The sequence below is a fragment of the Rhinopithecus roxellana genome, chromosome 3, assembly GCF_007565055.1.
Source record: "Rhinopithecus roxellana isolate Shanxi Qingling chromosome 3, ASM756505v1, whole genome shotgun sequence".
Lineage (NCBI taxonomy): Eukaryota > Metazoa > Chordata > Mammalia > Primates > Cercopithecidae > Rhinopithecus > Rhinopithecus roxellana.
Genome location: NC_044551.1, coordinates 4,057,554 through 4,076,666, shown reverse-complemented (window position 1 = coordinate 4,076,666; position 19,113 = coordinate 4,057,554). Strand labels below are relative to the sequence as shown.

Genomic DNA, 19,113 nt, shown 5'->3' with positions numbered 1-19,113 from the left:
TATCTCTAGGTGTAATCAAAGATACAACTGCCCAGATACATCTGTATCTGTGATTCTCATTTTTTTACTGTAAAACATTTTTTTAAAGATTTCAATCATCTTATAACTGAACTTTTCTGGATGATTCAGGGATACTATTAAGAACAACAGTATCATAGCAGTGTCCTCTGGGACTACCCCTGTTTATGGCTATGGATCTTTGCCCTGCACTAAAAGTTCCAAATTGCAAGGCATTTCTAATGCCCGTGTCTGTTTTTTAACAAATTTCCTGTCCCCTCCCCATCAGTTTGTTAGCCACTGCCCTTCTTACTGTTTGTTACTAGAATTTCTGTGTCTACAAAATCTCACTCATTCTAATTTGTTTTCCCTAATATGCTATGGGATGGGAAATGAGAAAAACAACGATGTTGGAATGTTTAAAATAGTGCTAAATGGGTGGAGATTAAAAACTAGGGGGCTTCCCTCTGAATGGAGCACAGATGTACTCAAAAGACTTTGGGACATTGTTTTCTCTGCTTGGGGATAATTTCTCTCCTTACTCATTTCCAGAAACATTTTAGGTACTGAAACTTCATGATAAATGGCCTCTGGGTTAGCAGACTGTATCTGTATCCACACTACTCTCTTCAGTACAGTTACACTGAAACAATTGTTATTAAGATGTCTCAACTTTCTTTAACAAATTAAACATGAACACAGATTTAGGACAACAGAGGATCTTCATTTATTCCATGTCTGCAAAAAAACATCTCTAATTGAGAACGAAATTTATAATTTAGTTATTTTAGCTGAAGAAAACATTTTCCCAGGGAAAGTGTAGTTACACACCTAAGCTAGTAGACAAATTGATTTAATGCATAATATGTGTATACATTTGCGATACAATATTGCTAAAAATATCATTACTTGATTTTTAGGTTACATAATTTCGATATTAAGGAAAAGCTGCCAGAAACAACTTAGACTAATATTTCCTTCCACAATCTATCTGGATAATATATATATAGTTTAATTCAATATTACCTCAATGTAGGTTCCTCCAACTATGGCCCTTTCAAACAGCAACTGAACATCAACAAACAGAAACTGGTAGACAATGCGAAATTAAAACAATGACTACCCTATAAAAAGCTGTCATGTCAAATATTTACAAATATCTTTCTAGGTAAACACAGAAAAAGATTTTCTTTCTAGACAATTTTATACAAGGTACTCAAATACCATGGGTTTTCTTCCTAGTTAGTTGGGAGTAGGAGAGAAATCCTGGTTATTCTGGCTGGCTTTATCTACTATAATGAGATTTCATACACTTGATGTTTGAAATAGCCCAATAATTTCTAAACCTTTAAATGCCCCATCATGAAAGAATTGCCCAGAAGAGTGAAAAGTCACAAATTCTACAAATGAGCATGTAATTTATTAACTTAACCTGCAACGATTAATAGGGAATAGAAATAAAGGAATTTTCGTGATCACAACCAACACATGCCCTTGACCTAGTTTCCCTAGGTGACCAGTTTTGGCACCACAACCCACCCGCGTTACAGACCCAACCTTGGCCTCCTATCCTTCCTGCACAGCCAGACTCTCCCCTTCTTCACCTTTCTTTCATTCTTTCTGCCCTTCTCACTCCTTTCCATCCACAGAGGCACAACCCCGTCTAGGCTTTGTGCTGGACCAAGTCCTCAATTTCCTCCATTTTACACCCCTAGATCCCTCTCCCCTAACAGTGTGTCAAGGCAGCAATCTGAATCCCCAGCTCAAAGCACCTCTCACCAGGTCCTTTGTCTTTTCAGAACCCTCTAGCAATTTGTTAGTGAAGTCTGGAACCAAGCTGGAATTCCTGCTCATGGGCTTCATCAACTGGACCCCTTTTACCCCTCACCTTCACCTTGCACTCTGATTCCTGATAAACTAATCTTTCAGCCAAGTAAACTTTTTTGCTGCTCCCTGCATTCTCTCTGTTACACCCTCATATGGTAAAAATTATAACAGGAATAAATTATGCAGAGACTTGGAGGACTGAGCACTTTTCATTAAAAATTAACATATATCGGCCGGGCGCGGTGGCTCAATCCTGTAATCCCAGCACTTTGGGAGGCCGAGGCGGGTGGATCACGAGGTCAGGAGATTGAGACCATCCTGGCTAACAGGGTGAAACCCCGTCTCTACTAAAAAATACAAAAAACTAGTGGGGCGAGGTGGTGGGCGCCTGTAGTCCCAGCTACTCGGGAGGCTGAGGCAGGAGAATGGCGTGAACCTGGGAGGCGGAGCTTGCAGTGAGCTGAGATCACACCACTGCATTCCAGCCTGGGCCACAGAGCGAGACTCTATCTCAAAAAAAAAAAAAAAAAAAAAAAAAAAATTCACTTATGTCTTTAAGAGCACAAAAATTATTTCTACTGAAATTCTAAGAATGGATTTGTTCTGCTTTATTAATTTAACAAAGCATATGCCTAATATCTGATTTTTACTTTACTTCAGGTATTTATAGCTTTAGAAAAATATATTAACTGTATCATAGTATGGAAACCTATGGAAACATGTCAAAATGCTGACTTTTATGCATCCAGTTCATACTATTTCCCTGTGCTAAGCCCAAAAATGCATAAGAGATTTTTAAAAAAATCATTAGGCATAGGTCAACATTGCATTTTGAATTTAAATCATGACAATAACGAAATAGCAAAGTTATTAAAATATAAAATGACACATTGTTTACTAATGTATTAATAGTTATCTATATGCAGTAAGCACAGCTAAATAAATTAATCCTATTGTTTTAAAACTTTTCTTGTGATTATTTATACAATTTGCTCCTCAGACTGCATATCATCGTATTACCCAAGAATCTCTCACTACTTTAGTCATAACCAAGTGGTGGTTTTTAAAAACTTTCAGGTTTCAGTAAGGAACTATTTTTAACTTCTTAGGCATGATAATGGTATGGTTGTAATTTTTTAAAGTCCTTATTTTTAGAGGTATACTGAAATATTTACAGAGGAAATAAGATTAGCCATGATTCTAAGTGATGAGTATATCAGTTCATTACATCATTCTACTTTTATAAATGTTTAGAAATTTCTATAAGAGTTTTTTAAGAAAGAAATAAAATGTTCATGCTGGAAAGGTTTATATTTTATGTTTAGAGCTTACCAAAAAAGCATACTAGGAGATGGTTCTTGTTCCTCATCTAAATATTTCCCAGTTCTTTTCCTCAAGAAAAACTTCAACAGCCTTTTTAAAAAGGCTACAAGAAGCTGTAAACCAGTTTATCAAAATGTTAGCAATTGTTATTTCTGGTTGGTAAGATTATAAGGGATATCTGTTTTCTCTGTTGTTTAAGTTTTTTTTATTTGTTATTTTCTGTTATAAGTTTTCTATATTTCTAAAGTCAGCATATATTAATACAGTCAGAAAACGATCTGATTTTTCTGATTACATGGAAGATTTTTGCATGTCAAGTACAAAAAAATCTGTCTATATCATAAGTCCCTCTATCTTTTATATTTACCATGAAAAATATTAATGAACACTTGAACACAAAAGCCCAGTTGTCTATAAATCTAACTGTCTGTGACAGCAGGATGGAAAGAGTGAGTTTTGATTGTCATAGGAGAAAGGCATACTAGAGAAGATAATTCTGGAATGATGGAAAGGCTGGTAAGATTTTGGTCTCATTCTGGCAAGGCAGACATATTGACTCATACAATTGAGTGCTCATAATGGGCTCTCTAAGGGCAGATGATGCACAGGAGTCAGGCATTTCTGGGAACGTGACATACAATATCTTACACCACTTTCATTTTACATTTGGCTTAGGCAAGGTTCATGAGTGGCTACTGATATATAGTTTTATTTTTGTTTTCTCTTGTTTTTATTTTAGATGGGCAGGGAGATAGAAGAGAGAAAAAGTTTATTCTACCCTTGAATAGAGGAAATATTTACTGTAATTTTGGCTCTTTGCCTCCTACATCATCTGCTCCTCTTTCTCCTCTCCCGATCATTTCATTTTGAGAAATCATTGTCTATTCTCTACATGAGGCCTGGCTGACAGGTTCTTAAAGTCCTTGCTCACAGTCACAGCTCAGGGCTCCTGAGATTTAGACAGTATCAGAAACTGTCAGGTCCTTGAGGTATGGGACCATGTCTCTATTCATTTATTCAACAAATATTTGGCACCTGCTATGTGCCAAGCAGCCTTCTTGACACTAGGGATACAGTGAGATCCCGGCTCTCATGAAGTTTACATTCTTGTGGGAAGACATACAAGTAAACAAAGATACAAACAGAAAAATAAGACAAATAGTGGCAAAAGTGATGATGAAAATAAAGTGCAACAGAGTGAAGTGATAGTAACCGGGGCAGAGGGCTGTAATAGTAGAAGGGTAGTGAGAAAGAGCTAGAATACTGGGGAGGATGTGGCAGCCGAGCGGTCCTGAAGGATAACAGCAGAGGAACAGAAAGCAGGGCACAAGGACAGTGATGCTGGATGGCACAGACAGATGGGCACTGATGGTCTTCCAACTTCAGGTAAGGTACCTGGGTTTTATTCTGGGTACAAGAGGAAACCATCAGAGGCTTTTTTTTTTTTCTTTCTTTCTTTCTTTTTGGTAGTATGACTATTCATTTTCCAATTTAAAAATTTATAGTAAAATACAAATAACTTAAAATGTACCATCTTAACCATTTTTTAAAGTATATTTCAGTATTAAATGAAATACATTCAGACTGTTGTGCAACATCATTACCATGCATCTCTAGAACTCTTCATCTTGTGAAACTGGAACTCTCATCAGAGGCTTTTAAGCAAAGCAGTGACATTATCTGTCTTACATTTTAAAAAATAATTTTTGCTTAGTAGAGAATTGATTGTGGTAATACAGCAGGAGTAGGAGTTTCCTGAAGTAGATGGTTCAGGATGTAATTTGTTGACATAGCTGACATGAGTGCTGCTAATTTATATACGGGCATGAGAAAGAGAAAAAATGAGGAGAGATAACTTCTAGATTTCATATGTCCAGTGTCTAACACACTGCAAATAGCTAATGTTTATTACATAAATGAATGAATACTGATTTAACATGTAAAAAGTAAAAACCTTTCTTCCTAGACAAGTAGGACAACAGAAAGGAAACTACTACGGACACAGGAGATTACCTTTATTCTACTGTCTGACTATAATAATCATGTCCTTATAACATGGATAAAGTCTGTACATTTGGTTCATGTCAACATAATTTGCCTAATTTCAATATTATCATTAAAGGTCAATCCTTTATAATGCATACAGTAAGTTAAATTTTACTAAGCATTTTACATATATTATTTCATCCCTTTCTAAATAATAGCTTTTAAAATTTGAGACTATGGTGCTATGGGTCACCTCCCCAGAGATTACATGAATACACAAATGGGATGTTTTGGGAGTTTATGGACCTTCTGAAGTCCATCCATAGAGCAGTCCGAAGTTTTAAAAGGCTCTGCTCCATCTAGCGCTAGTTTTTATTGTATACGTCATCAGGATAATCTTATTAGCCTAGCCCTGGAGTTTTTAGAGAAATGCTTTCAAAGAGTTTACCTTCATTAACATTCACAATTAGTGAGTTATCAAGAACCAATATTAATTTTTAAAATGTCTTTGCATCTTCAGCAAAACTGTTAAAGTATTATCCATAAAGCGATTCAAGACCCTCTTTATTAGAGCCAACTTGATAAATTCCTTTTGCACTTTACTTCTAGGACAAAAAGTACCTTATATATTTATGCTTTTTTTGTTTTTGTTTTTGTTTTTGAGACAGAATCTCACTCTGTTGCCCAGGCTGGAGTGCAGTGGTGAGATTATGATTCACTGCAACCTCCGCCTCCCGGGTTCAAGCGATTCTCCTGCCTCAGCCTCCTGAGTAGCTGGGATTACAGGTGCCTACCATCACGCCCGGCTAATTTTTGTAATTTTAGTAGAGACAGGGTTTTCCCATGTTGGCCAGCATGGTCTTGAACTCCTGACCTCAGGTGATCCACCCGCCTCAGCCTCCCAAAGTGCTGGGATTACAGGCGTGAGCCACCATGCCTGGCCATCATATTTATGCTTTTTAAAAAGCAAAAAAACAAACCATTAGAGTTGTGGTTACTCTTTCAATATAAGCTCTTGGCTAACCATTAAAATCTAGTGTTCCATTTATCACAACTGCATTACCTAGATTTTCCCCTTCAATGCTCAGATCTTAATATATTTATTGCAAGGATTTCAAGTCTTTCTGGGAAAAAAGTAGAATGTGAATTATATATGATCATATTTAAAATCTGCAATATTCCTATTTCATAAGCATATTTGCTGCCTCTCCCAAACCAGCACTTTTTTTCTGAAGAAAATAAACTCTAAGGCAACATGTAGTAAGCAGCAAGATGTATAGTCAGAATCTTTATATTCTAGGAATCCAGGTCTGCCAGCCACCACTCAGGTGTCCTTGGGGAAATTCACTTAAATTTCTTGGAGCCTCAGAATTTTTGGTCTCTAAAAGTGAGTTTAGAGCACACACCACATGCAGTGTTACAATCAGAATTGAGCAGCAACACATATTTGCCTATTAATAAGGAGATGGCAACTCATACTTGCTCTGTGCTCTGTCTACTGATGAAATAGTAAAACCAAAGGACTGGGGATTGATAGATTTTTTTTTTTTTTTTTTTGAGACAGAGTCTTGCTCTGTTGCCCAGGCTGGAGTGCCGTGGTGCTATCTTGTCTCACTGCAACCTCCGCCTCCTGGGTTCAAGCAATTCTCTTGCATTAGCCTCCCAAGTTACACACAGCTAATTTTTGTATTTTTGGTAGAGATGGAGTTTCACCATGTTGGCTAGGATGGTCTCGATCTCTTGACCTGTGATCTGCCTGCTCGGGCTCCCAAAGTGCTGGGATTACAGGCATGAGCCACCATGCCCGGCCAGATTTTTTATTTTTATTTTTTTTTAAGAGTGCACACCAAAGCAATGTACACTAACTCTCCATTAACCTTTCCCCTTCCCAACTCCAAAAGTGCCACTTCCATGAGTGAGATACTCAGGCAGTCACCTAATGGGGATAAACTCAAGTGCTAAGGGCAGAGAATGAGAAAAGGAAGAGGGCTGTTACATAAAGTCCAGGGCTTGGGCTAGGTAATTTAGTCACATCTGCTAAAATAATACCGCTTCTTCTTTCACACCTTTACTCATGGTTCAGGTTTAGGTTTTATAATACATGGGCCTCAGGACTAGGCACAGCATTGCATTGACTCCAGCTTCAGTTTCTGTACTTGTAATATGGAGGAAGCATAATCCTCGCCCTGCCATATTCTACAGTAAGTCTATAGTAACATATTCTACAGTAACATCTGCAGGAGTAATTAATGTTGTTACTTGTAGACAAAGATGGAGGTGGGCAATCCAAGAGCTTCAAAAATTTAGTGTCAAGTCATATTCAGAATTAAGGCTAATGATGAAAATATGATTATCAGTTAGCACCTGGGCTCTAGCTGGGAGAACTTGTTTCTGGTCCCAACATACTAAATAGGCTTGTGGTCTTGGCTAAACGAAATGGCATCATGTCCTCAACAGCATAAAAGGTCAGCCTGAATGACTCCTCAGGTCCTTTGCAGCTTAAAACACTAATGTTTCTCTGAAAAACAACCAACATGCTCATGTCCCAGCAAAAGCTTCACTTCTCAGCTCCTTGGGTGGGACAACGCTGAGAGATGTCCCTTGGGACTGAGTGCCAGGTGTCCACAGAGATAGCAGACTCTTCATTAACACTCCCTGTGTTGGCTGCCTCCTTTTCCTGTCTCACTTCCCCACTCCCCAACTTGTGGTAATGTCTAGGATTACCTCTCAAATAAGTTGTTTACACTAAAAAAAGAAAAAAAAAAAATTAAACCTACATCAGAAATTAAATTCAGTTTTAAAGTACTAAGTTATAAAGTAGTAAGCACATGAGCACTGGAGTTCAGACTAAACTAGGTCTGATCCCCAGTGCTATCACTAATCATGTGATCTTGGGCAAGGTTCTTCACCTCCATTTGTATCAGTTTCCTTGCTTATAACATGGGAACAATACCACCTTCTAGGGCTTCTGTGAGGATTAAATGAGATAAGGCATAACTAGACTTTAGCACAGTGGCTGGAATATAGCCAGTGCTTAATTGCTATTGTTATAAAATATAAAATGATATTTTACAATAATAAAATATAAAATGATATTTTATACTTTTATAATTATAAAATATCATTTTATATTTTATTATTGTAAAATATCATTTTATTTTTATAATTTTTTAAGTTTGGCCTTTTTTCATCAACCTACTCATACGTCAGAAAAGCATAACTATACTTTTATAACTACTATTTGAATCTAAAATAAGTTACACCTTGACCAATTCAACTTGTCAGCTTAACAACACTAATAAATTTTTCAAGTTTAATAAACTCTAGCTAATGTTATAGTATGTATTTTTGCTTTCAGTTTTTATGTAAGCCATTTAATGCAGGTAGGAACCAGCTCTAAGTTCTACATATTGGTTCACATTATTAAAATAAACTTAAATGTTATATAGATGTTACTAATGAAAGCCCAATTTAAAATAAGAAGCATGAGCCAGGCAGAGTAGCTTAAACCTGTAATCCCAGCTACTTGGGAGGCTGAGATGGGAGGAATGTTCGATGCCAGTAGTTTGAGATCAGTTTGGGCAACATGGTAAGACCCTGTCTCTCAAAAAATCATATAAAATAAGAAGTATGAGTTGATTATATATCATTAGTACGGTATGCTAAGTGAAGGTTCTGACTACGTACTACACTATAGCGTAAACTATTACAGTCAGACTAACAGGAGCAGGAATTCTGACTAGTTTTGATTAGTTGATTGTTAAAAATTTATTTATAGCAAAGAATCAAAAATTTAGATACCATAAACATTTACTTTTTCTTAAAAAATATAAATAGGTATTAATTCTCCAATTTTCCAAAGTAGTCCCAAGGGCTGGGCACAGTGGTTCACACCTGTAATTCCAGCACTTTGGGAAGCCAAGGCGGGTAGATCACTTGAGCTCTGGAGTTCAAGACGAGCCTGGGCAACATAGCAAAACCCTGTCTCTACCAAAACACAAAAATTAGCCGGGCGTGGTAGTACACACCTGTAGTCCCAGTTACGTGGGAGACTGAGATGGGAGGATCAATTGAGCCTGGGAGGATCAACTGAGCCTGGGAGGCAGAGGTTGCAGCAGCTGAGACCATGCCACTGCATTCCAGCCTGGGTGACACAGTGAGATCCCATTTCGGGGAAAATAAAAGACAAAGTAGTCCCAAGACTATCCTTGAGGAAGAGCTCCTTGCTAATATTTTTCTGATATAAACCATACCTAGAACTTATCTTCTACAGTTTCCAATTTTAACTTTCTAAGTGAATTGAAAACAAAACAAAACAAAATAAAATAAAACAACTACACACACTTTAAGGCAAGCTCAGGATATTTTTCAAATTTTTACAATTTCTGTTTTTTTATTAAAAAAAATTTTTTTTAGACAGGGTCTCACTCTGTCATTGAGGCTGAAGTATAGTGGTGCAATCATAGCTCAGTGCAGCCTCGACCTCCTGAACTTAAGGGATTCGCCCACTTCAGCCTCTGGAGTAGCTAGGACTACAGACGCATGCCACCACACCCCGTTATTTTTTAAATTTTTTGTAGAGATGGATGTCTCACTATGTTGCCCAGGCTCGTCTTGAACTCTTGTCCTCAAGTGATCCTCCCACCTAGGCTTCCCAAACTGGTGGAATTACAGGCATGAGCTGCTGCACCCAGCCATCTTTCTGATTTTTTTAGTTTTCCTGACCCCTTAGTGACTCACTTTTATGGAACCTTTCCAAAGAATTCAACATTCCTTTCATAATAACAATATTCTTTTTTTGCACTTACATTTCATAAGTTTATGCACATCTAAATTATCTATCACAATAACAAGTATAACTGGCACTAACATGTTTTCAATAAATACAATAAATTGTTGTTAAGCCAATAACCCAGCAGTTGGAGAAGGAAGGAGACTACTAGAAGCCAGTGTTCATCATGTCTGGGCACCACCCCATGTGCTTATAGGGAAATGAAGAGTATAGGCTCATTAGTCAACTGTTAGATGTCAACGGGATTGTATTTGAATCAGGATGAACCATATGCAAACTGCCAACATCCAACTGTTTATTCACCTATAGAAAGGGCAACTGCGTATGTTCAACCATATATATATATACACACACACACACACACACACACACTTTATTTAAAACACTGACTATATTTTATGTTAAATATCACATCCACTACCATTTTTTTCCTTTTGAACAATGAATAATGTTTCTCACAGCTTGATTTTAAAAATTCCATTCCACATTTGCTCAGGAACTCACCCTAAGCTACTGAATAATCAGTCATTGGAATCTGGATTCCTAGGAATGCCATTTCTATCTTCTTTCTTTCTGCAAGTTAAAGTCACACCTGTTGGAATTACAAAGAAGAGGATGAAGGATGAAGCTATCAGCTGTGCTTTCTAGCTAACTGAATGATAAGCGGCAGAGGGATTAAAATGTGGGTCAACATTGTTCAATGGCTGGTTTATTTCTGAGACATAAATTTTTCTGTCCTGCAGGATGCAACACAGCACTGTCTGCCTGAAGAAGGCACAAAAAGACAGGTAAGATGAGGGACAGAGAAGTCCCTGAACAGACTTAAAATAAGTCACCCTTAAGCAATAAGTGCCCTTTACTTTTGTTCTGCCCTTGTTAGAGCATTTAATTAAAATAAACACACAAACAAATCACAAATGTGCTATTAGGACAAAACCCAAAAATTTAGGACAGAAAGAAGGAGAAGAGTTGGGGGATGGGGCTGCATTTAGATTAAGGGCTGCTAATGAAACTCTCTTTGTCTAGATCTCACATTTCTACCATTGACCCTAAAAAGTCTGTATTTATTTTTATGGTTGCCCTTATGCCCTCACAAAACTATTGTAAGATATCAGAGTCCTAGGGCCTCCTATATTCTCAAATATATCAATCCACAGAGTAAGTATTCAGAGTGGGAAGAGCCTAAACCTTGTAATTACACCTCAGTTGAAACCCTGGCTGCATACTTCTAACAGTGTAGCCTGAGCACCCTTTTTGTTTTTTTCACCTTTCTATACCTGTGCATATGATAAGCCAGACTTTGCTGGCTTCAAAAGATTCATTAGAAAATACATGTAAAGAGACTCACTGCAGGACGGGCGCAGTGGCTCATGCCTGTAATCCCAGCACTTTGGGAGGCCGAGGTGGGCAGATCACCTGAGAACGGGAGTCGACACCAGCCTGGTTAACATGGTGAAATCCCGTCTCTGCTAAAAATACAAAAATTAGTCGGGCGTGGTGGGGAGGCGTGGGAGGGGGACATCCCAGCTTGTCAGGAGGCTGAACCAGAAGAATTGCTTGAACCTGGGAGGCAGAGGTTGCAGTGAGCCGAGATCGCAACATTGCCCTTCAGACTGGGTGACACGGTGAGACTCCGTCTCAAAAAAAACAAAAAACAAAAAAGAAACTCATTGCAACTATTACTTATGCCTAAAAGATGACAAACCTTTCACCCCATAATTTTCAATAAGATGTTTTAAATGTAAATGCAGCCTTGAGTATCCTGTAAGGACAGAGGTACAGACGATGCCCATGAAGTTGATTTTCTGTTTCAAAATTCACATGCAAGCTAAGCATAATCAAGATATCTAATGTAGGCTGGGCACAGTGGCTCACGCCTGTAATCCCAGCACTTTAGGAGGCCAAGGCAGGTGCATTGCCTGAGGGCAGGAGTTTGAGACCAGCCTGACCTAACATGGAGAAACCCCATCTCTACTAAAAATACAAAATTAGCCAGGCATGATGGTGCATGCCTGTAATCCCAGCTACTTGGGAGGCTGAGGCAGGAGAATTACTTGAACACGGGAGGCGGAGGTTGCAGTGAGCTGAAATCACGTCAATTGCACTCCAGCCTGGGCAACAAGAATGAAACTCTGCCTCAAAAAAAAAAAAAAAAAAAAAAAAAAAAAAACGATGTCTAATGTAAACAAGGAAGGTAGCTGTCCTTTCCAAATCAGATAGGGAAACGAAGGAGATAAAGGCTTGATGGGAGGAGGAGAGGTTTCATAAAGGTGAAATGACAAGCACCAGAGAGATACAAAACTTAACAGTTCCTTTTCCTTCTTATCGGCTTCCCAGGATTCCCCACTGACGTTATGATAAATCCAAAACCTTTTTGGGGTCAAACAACGCTCTCAGTAAGCCTGGCCTCTACATGCCTAGGCAACTTCAACTTACACCCTCTTCTTGGTTACTTTAAAGTATCTGCATTTGCCTGATCGCACCTGCACTCTCTCTCCCTAGATTCTATTTCCCACTCCTCATCCCATTTCTCAGCTGCTCTAACTCACACTCTTCCTTCTCTCCTCTCAGAAGGACTTCCTGTCTGCCCACCTCTGCCTTGCTTCCCCAGGACCTGGTCTGTGTATATCACAGCACAGTTTATCATACTGAACTGTAATTTTGTAACTTACATTTATTTATCTATATATGGACCTGGACTGGCTTTAGCATCCTGCCGGCCACTTTGCCTGACACAAAGCTAACACTCAAATGTTTGTTGAGTATGCAGCTTCTGAAACTCCCCAGTTTTATCTAGGTTTGGCTCTATTACCCTATATTAGAAAGTCCAGGAAGCAGGGCTGCTGGTGTTCATGGCTTAAGTAGCTGCTTATCCAGATTGATTAAGATTTGTCTTTAACATGGGGAACTTGTAAGCTATGTGGAAACTTATTTCATTTGAATAACAGTCTGTATAAAAATATTTATGGGTCGGGTGTGGTGGCTCATGCCTGTAATCCCAGCACTTTGGGAAGCTGAGGAGGGCAGATCACCTGAGGTCAAGAGTTCAAGAGCAGCCCGGCCAACATAGTGAAACTCTGTCTCTACTAAAAACATAAAAATTAGTCGTGCATGGTGGTGAGTGCCTGTAATCCCAGCTACTCAGGAGGCTGAGGCTGGAGAATCACTTGAACGCAGGAGGCAGAGGTTGCAGTGGGCAGAGATGGTGCCATTGCACTCCAGCCTGGGCGACAAGAGTAAAACACTGTCTAAAAAAACAAACAAACAAACAACAACAACAACAACAACAAATATATATATATACACACACATATATACATATACATGTATTTATGATGGGCCAGGCATGATGGCTCATGCCTGTAATCCCAGAACTTTGGGAGGCCGAGGTGAGCGGATCATCACCTGAGTTCAGGAGTTCGAGAATAGACTGGGCAACATGGTGAAACCCCGTCTCTACCAAAAATAGATAAATAAAAAATTAGCTGGCCATGGTGGCGTGAGCCTGTAGTCCCAGCTACTCAGGAAGCTAGCAGGAGAATCGCTGAACCCGGGACACAGAAGTTGCAGTGAGCCAAGATTGCACTTTACTGGTCGACAGAGCAAGATTCCGTCTCAAAAAAAAAGAAAGGAAATTACGATGGTATGCCAACTTCTATCATTTACAAAAACAGTGATTTCACTTGCCAGTGTAATAACATGTACTTTTAGAAACCAATTAGAAATAATGGAAATTTCAAATTTTTTAGAAGACCAATGTTATAAAATGCCCAACTGGTATTAGTTTTTAACTTTTCGTAACTGCCTGGTCAAAACTGGATGAGTCACTGAAACACATGTAAGACATATTTCTAAAACTGTGTTTATGGCATGCTTCTTTCCATGCTATATGATGTATCTTATTGAAATTCTGGCTATTGTCAGTTTAACATGCTAACATTTATCATGGCTCCAGAATTATATGTTTGGTAAACAGCATCCTACCAGGCCATGTACAATGGCTTACATCTGTAATCCTAGCACTTTGGGAGGCTGAGACAGGAGAATCACTTCAGCCCAGGAGTTCAAGACCAATTTGGGCAACATAGTGAGACTCTGTCTCTATAAAAGATACAAAAAATTAGCCGGGCATGGTGACATGTGTCTGTAGTCCCAGCTACTGGGGAGGCTAAAGTGGGCGGATTGCTTGAGTCTGGGGATTGAGACTGCAGAAAGCCATGATTGTGCCACTGCACTCCCGCCTGGGTGACAGAGAGAGACCCTGTCTTGGGGGAAAAAAAAAACATCCTTCCGTATCTTAAAACTGATAAGCACAAGTGGCACATCATGGAGAATAAACAAATCTCAAAAATTAGAAACAATCCTACTTTCTCAATTTGTCTAGAAATTATTTGCAGATAGAGGCTTTCTTTTATGCATATTTGAAGACCCTATGGCTGGCTGAATTGTGTGCCCCAAAGAGGATATGCTGAAATCCTAACCCCCAATACCTCACAGTGTCCTATTATTTGGAAATTGAATTTTTACAGATGTTAAAATGAGGTCATACTGGAGTGGGGTGGGCCCTAAATCCAATATGACTGGTGTATTTCTAAGATGGTTATGTGAAGACACAGACACAAAGGGAGAATGCATATGAAGACAGAGGCAGAGATTAGAGTGATGCTGGCACAAGGAATGCCAGAGATTGCTGCTGTCACCAGAACCTAGGAGAAGTGCGGAACAAATTCTCCCTCAGAGCTTTCAGAAAGATTCAACACTGCTGACACCCTAATTTTAGACTTGTAGCCTCCAGAACTGAGACAATAAACTGCTGTTTTTTTAAGCTACCTAGTTTGTGGTACTTTGTTATGGCAGCCTGAGGAAACTGATACAACATTTAATAATACTGTTCATGTTTAACTGAATTGCTGTTACTTCATAGAGAGAAAAGTTAGGCAAAATGCATTGATCCTCTTTTTAAAATGGCTTTTAGGAATCTGACAATGTGTACTGAGAACCATAAAAATGACCATACTTGCTGACAAAGTAATTCTACTTCTGGAACAGTATCATTAGGAAACGAGTCCCAATCTGTAAAATGATACAGTTGCAAAGATAAGTATTACTATAACTTAGGTTGTTTATAATTTGTTGCTAATATACTTGTCCAACAATAGAGTTTTAGTTAAGTAAATCACATTATAATTACTAGAATACAAACAATATGAGTTCTGAAAATTACATAAGATGAAAAATGCTTACTGGGTATTATATGGAAAACACAGAATACTAAAAAAAAAACCTTTCTTTTTTTGTTTTTTTTAGACAGTCTCCTTTGTTGCCCAGGCTGGAGTGCAGTGGCATGATCTCAGCTCACTGCGACCTCCATTCAAGCAATTCTCCTGCCTCAGTCTCCCAAGGAGCTGGGATTACAGGCATGTGCCACCACACCCAGCTAACTTTTGTATTTTTAGTAGAGATGGGGTTTCACCATTTTGGCCAGGCTGGTCTCAAACTCCTGACCTCAGGTGATCCACCTGGCACATCCTTCCAAAGTGCTAGGATTACGGTGTGAACCACCGTGCCCAGCCGGAGAATACTAACATTCTATATGGAGTATGATGTAGGAAAATATGTATAGAAAAAGAGAGACAAAAGCAACCTGGTTAAATATTCATTGTGGTAGAATTATGCTCAGTGGGTCAGAACTCTCTTCTTGGCTCCCTGATTTTACCCTTTTAGTACCAATTCCCAGTCTTATTTTCTCCTCTCCTCAAGCCTCTCCATGCACAGCCAATTCTTTCTTGGCAATGCCTCTTGGGAGCAGTCCAGGCTCACTTCACCTTACACAGGTTTTGTGAAAAGATTCCTATTTGGCCTGATTGTAGCCTATCTATGGCCAGAATAACACAGTCATTCTACTGCTGAATACATCTACTGTGTTAATCTGTCCATTTATGTTTTATGCACTTTTATGTATGTGCTGTTTTTCAATAAAAAGGGTTTCTTTTTTTAACTTTCTGCGTTTTCATATTTTGTTTTGTCAAGATAAGGATAAATGGTTCTCCGCTGATTTGCCCTGCTTCATTATACCTCTAAATGTAATGTTTCATCAGAACAGCAGGGTACCTGTTTGTGACAACGGAGTGAACACAGGCCTTTCTCTCCTTCATCTACAATGTCTACCAGCTTCTCCACATTTTCCAATGCAAACTCCTTAACATCCTATAAAACCTGGCTTAAAAATTTCCACCATCATCAAATCTGCCTGATCTGTGCTACCAAAATTTACACTGTATCATATTCTATATTTATCAAGCAACTACTACTGTAAGGCCTGAAGGTTTAATGTCCTAAGTTGTTTGCAATCTTTTTGTGGAAAGCAAACATAAAAGATGATAACAAGTAGTAGAAAAGGGCATATGATGTGTTCAAAGTGGGGAAGAGAGAGAGTGGTGAAGAGAGGATGGGATGGGTGAGACTGATAAAGGCTAGAAGAGACCACGTAAAAATTGAATAGAAGATACTTAACGAATGGGAGAGGAATGGCATGAGACACCGTGGAGACCAGGATAATGGCAGGACCCTTAATGCAAATGAGCATCTAGCGGTGTTTTGGGGAAAAGCCAGTCAAGTCCAAGTAGAATATTATAATGTGCACTGAGAGATGTTACACTAAAACTGAAGAAGACATGGAAAGCACAGAATCTTAAGCCAGATAAATACAGGTGATAGATTAAGCAACAAAGTCCCATAAATCTATTTTTCTTAAAAAAAAAAAAAAAAGCTGGGGGGAGCGTGTGGGGATCCTAAACTAGTATAAAGACACATAAGAAGGAAAGGAGGGACCTGAGATTGACAGCCTGGTCAGCGATGCCTGAAACAGCACGGGACTTCAGAAAATAAGGAAGAGCAAAGGAACTCTAGGTGAGGCAGTGTAGGACAGTGGTTAACAGCTCCAGTGCTGGAGACAGAACTCCAGAGTTGGAATCTCCTACTGCTGAGATGGGTGTGGCCTTGGGTAAGTTACTTAACCTCTCCGTGCCTCAGTTACCTCATCATTAAAATGAGAGTAATATTAATATCTACTTCCCAGGATCGTTGTGAAGATTAAAAGCTTTAATACAAGAACTGACATCAGTGCCTGGTACCTAAACACTGATAAATGTCTGCCACGGTGTGAGGGGTGGATTTTATTTGGTTCTCGGTGACCTTGGGGAGACCAATTTCTGATCAGTAGTACGAAGGGAAACTACAAAGAAAGGGAATTGAATAAGCTGGTGCGCGGTAAGAACGCAGACGCAGCCACCAGGTATCCGATGACCCTTTGGGAGCACGTAAGCAATGAAAGCGAGGAGTGAAATAAAGGGTAATCCGAGAGCACAGGGTTAAAGTGAATATGCTTTCCAAGGGGAGATCGTAGCAAGAGGGAAAAGACCACTGGCGAGGAACTCGGGTCGCTAAAACTGTTCTTCAGTCGGCGCGGGACTAACTACACAGGGGGTAGGACAGATGTAAAGACCCGCTCCTTCCCATCCCGAGTTCCCCAGGGAGCTCCAAAGAGCGCTCTGTCCGCACCGGGTGAAGTTTGAAACACGCTGACTTGAAGGGGGAAAGCCCATTTCCCAACGAACCAACGATAACTGGGACGACAAAACAACAGGCTTTCCTGTTTCCATCTCCGGCACGACCTGTTCCACGGCTCTGTATTCATCAGCCTCCTCCCGGCCAGCAGCAGCCACCGGGACAGGATGCGGCTCGGGGAGCCGAAGGGACAGCGCCCCAAGTTCATCCGGCCGCGGGAGCAAAAAAAGCGCCCAAAGGGGAAGGAAGGAAACCGAAAGAAAGGGGCTCCGGAATTTGGGGGGCTGGCTAGCGAGACCAGACCCCGGAGCTGGGACAATGACCTCCGCGTCCAAGGTCGAGCAAGTCCTTCTCCCTCCCAGTCCCGCCGGCGAGCACCTCTGCCCCTCCCGCTCCGCAGAGCCGGCGCCGCGCGGGACCCCAGTCGAGGCTCAGCTCCCTAGCGCGCCCACCGGGCCCGACCTTCCCTTCGGGATGCTGCCGGGAGTGGGCGCCCGGAGAAGGCGCAGGTGAGCGCCGCGGCCCCGCGCTCTGGCGGAAAAGGGCCTCGGCCCTCCCCACGCGCAGGCGGCTGGGACAGAACTTCCCAAGCGCCTCCCGAGCCCAGGGAGGGCCTGGCCGGGCTCCCGGGGCCCCCGGACCCGGGTCCCACTTCTCGCGCGCCGCGCCCAGGTTCCTCCATCCGGCTGCTCCCGACGCCGTTTCCCTCGGCTCTGGCTCCCTCCCCCGTCTCTTCTCCTCCGCGCCCCGGGAAAGTTTGGCCCCTACCCGCCGGCCTGGAGCCCCGCACTCACCGCACAGGGAGCGGAGCCGAAGCGCCCAGGGCGCGCGGGAGAGAGGGCGGCGGCTGGCAGTGCGAGCGCGGAGCTCCTCACAGCGGCCCCTGCTGTCCCGGCCGCCGACAGGGCTGGAAAGTGGAGGAGGCCGCCGGGTGTCACCTGCCCGCTATCCCACCCAGACGCGTGACGCGCGCAGCGCCGCCCCCTGCCCGCAGCCGCCAGGTGCCCGCCGAGGGCGGGAGGGAGGAGCCGGCGCGGCGCGAGGGGGAGCGGCCGGGAGGGGCGGGGGCCGCCCTGGCCTCGCCTCGGCTGCGCGCCCTGACTCTGTACTGGGGCTCACCGGCTCCTCTGGGCTAGCGGGGCTGGTCGTGGCACCGATGACCTTTCTTTCCGAGAGCAGATGCCATCACTTGGGGGACATCTCCAGGCTGACATAGCAGAGTGGAAATTGTCGTCACGCGTGACTCTTTGAGAATGAGTTGTAGAAAAATCCGAAATGAGGAAAACCAAGCTGAGGCTGAGGCTGGAGGCGGAGAAAAAGGGGACTCCCTGTTCCTGAAAGGGTAATGGGAGGGTTAATTCGCATCTAAAATGGAGGCCAGACCAAGAGGAGAAGGCCCTGGGAGGGGAAAGCCGACTTGGGTCAGCTCCATCTCCTGCTTATAACGGATAAGAAACTAGAGAATTGCGGCAGCCTGGGGGCCATGGGGAGAGGACTTTTAGAGCAATGAAGAGTAGATTGTATATAATCTAACTTTGTTTCTGGTAACAGCAACTGCTGCAGGAACAAAGTCTAGCAAATTCATTTCTTGTTATCTACTGTGGGATTGGAAAGTGGGATTG

At 41.3% G+C, this 19,113-nt stretch overlaps 1 protein-coding gene across 5 annotated transcripts in view; it reads right to left on the bottom strand.

The window, feature by feature from the left end:
• Positions 1–18,474, bottom strand: part of ELOVL7 (ELOVL fatty acid elongase 7) — a 112,328-nt gene extending 93,854 nt beyond the window's left edge. For all 5 annotated transcript variants that reach the window (XM_030927967.1, XM_030927969.1, XM_030927970.1 and 2 more), the window contains exon 1: positions 18,286–18,474. The gene's annotated coding sequence lies outside the window, so the exon portion shown is untranslated. The remainder of the gene's footprint in view (positions 1–18,285) is intronic.
• Between the last annotated feature and the right edge of the window lie 639 nt (positions 18,475–19,113).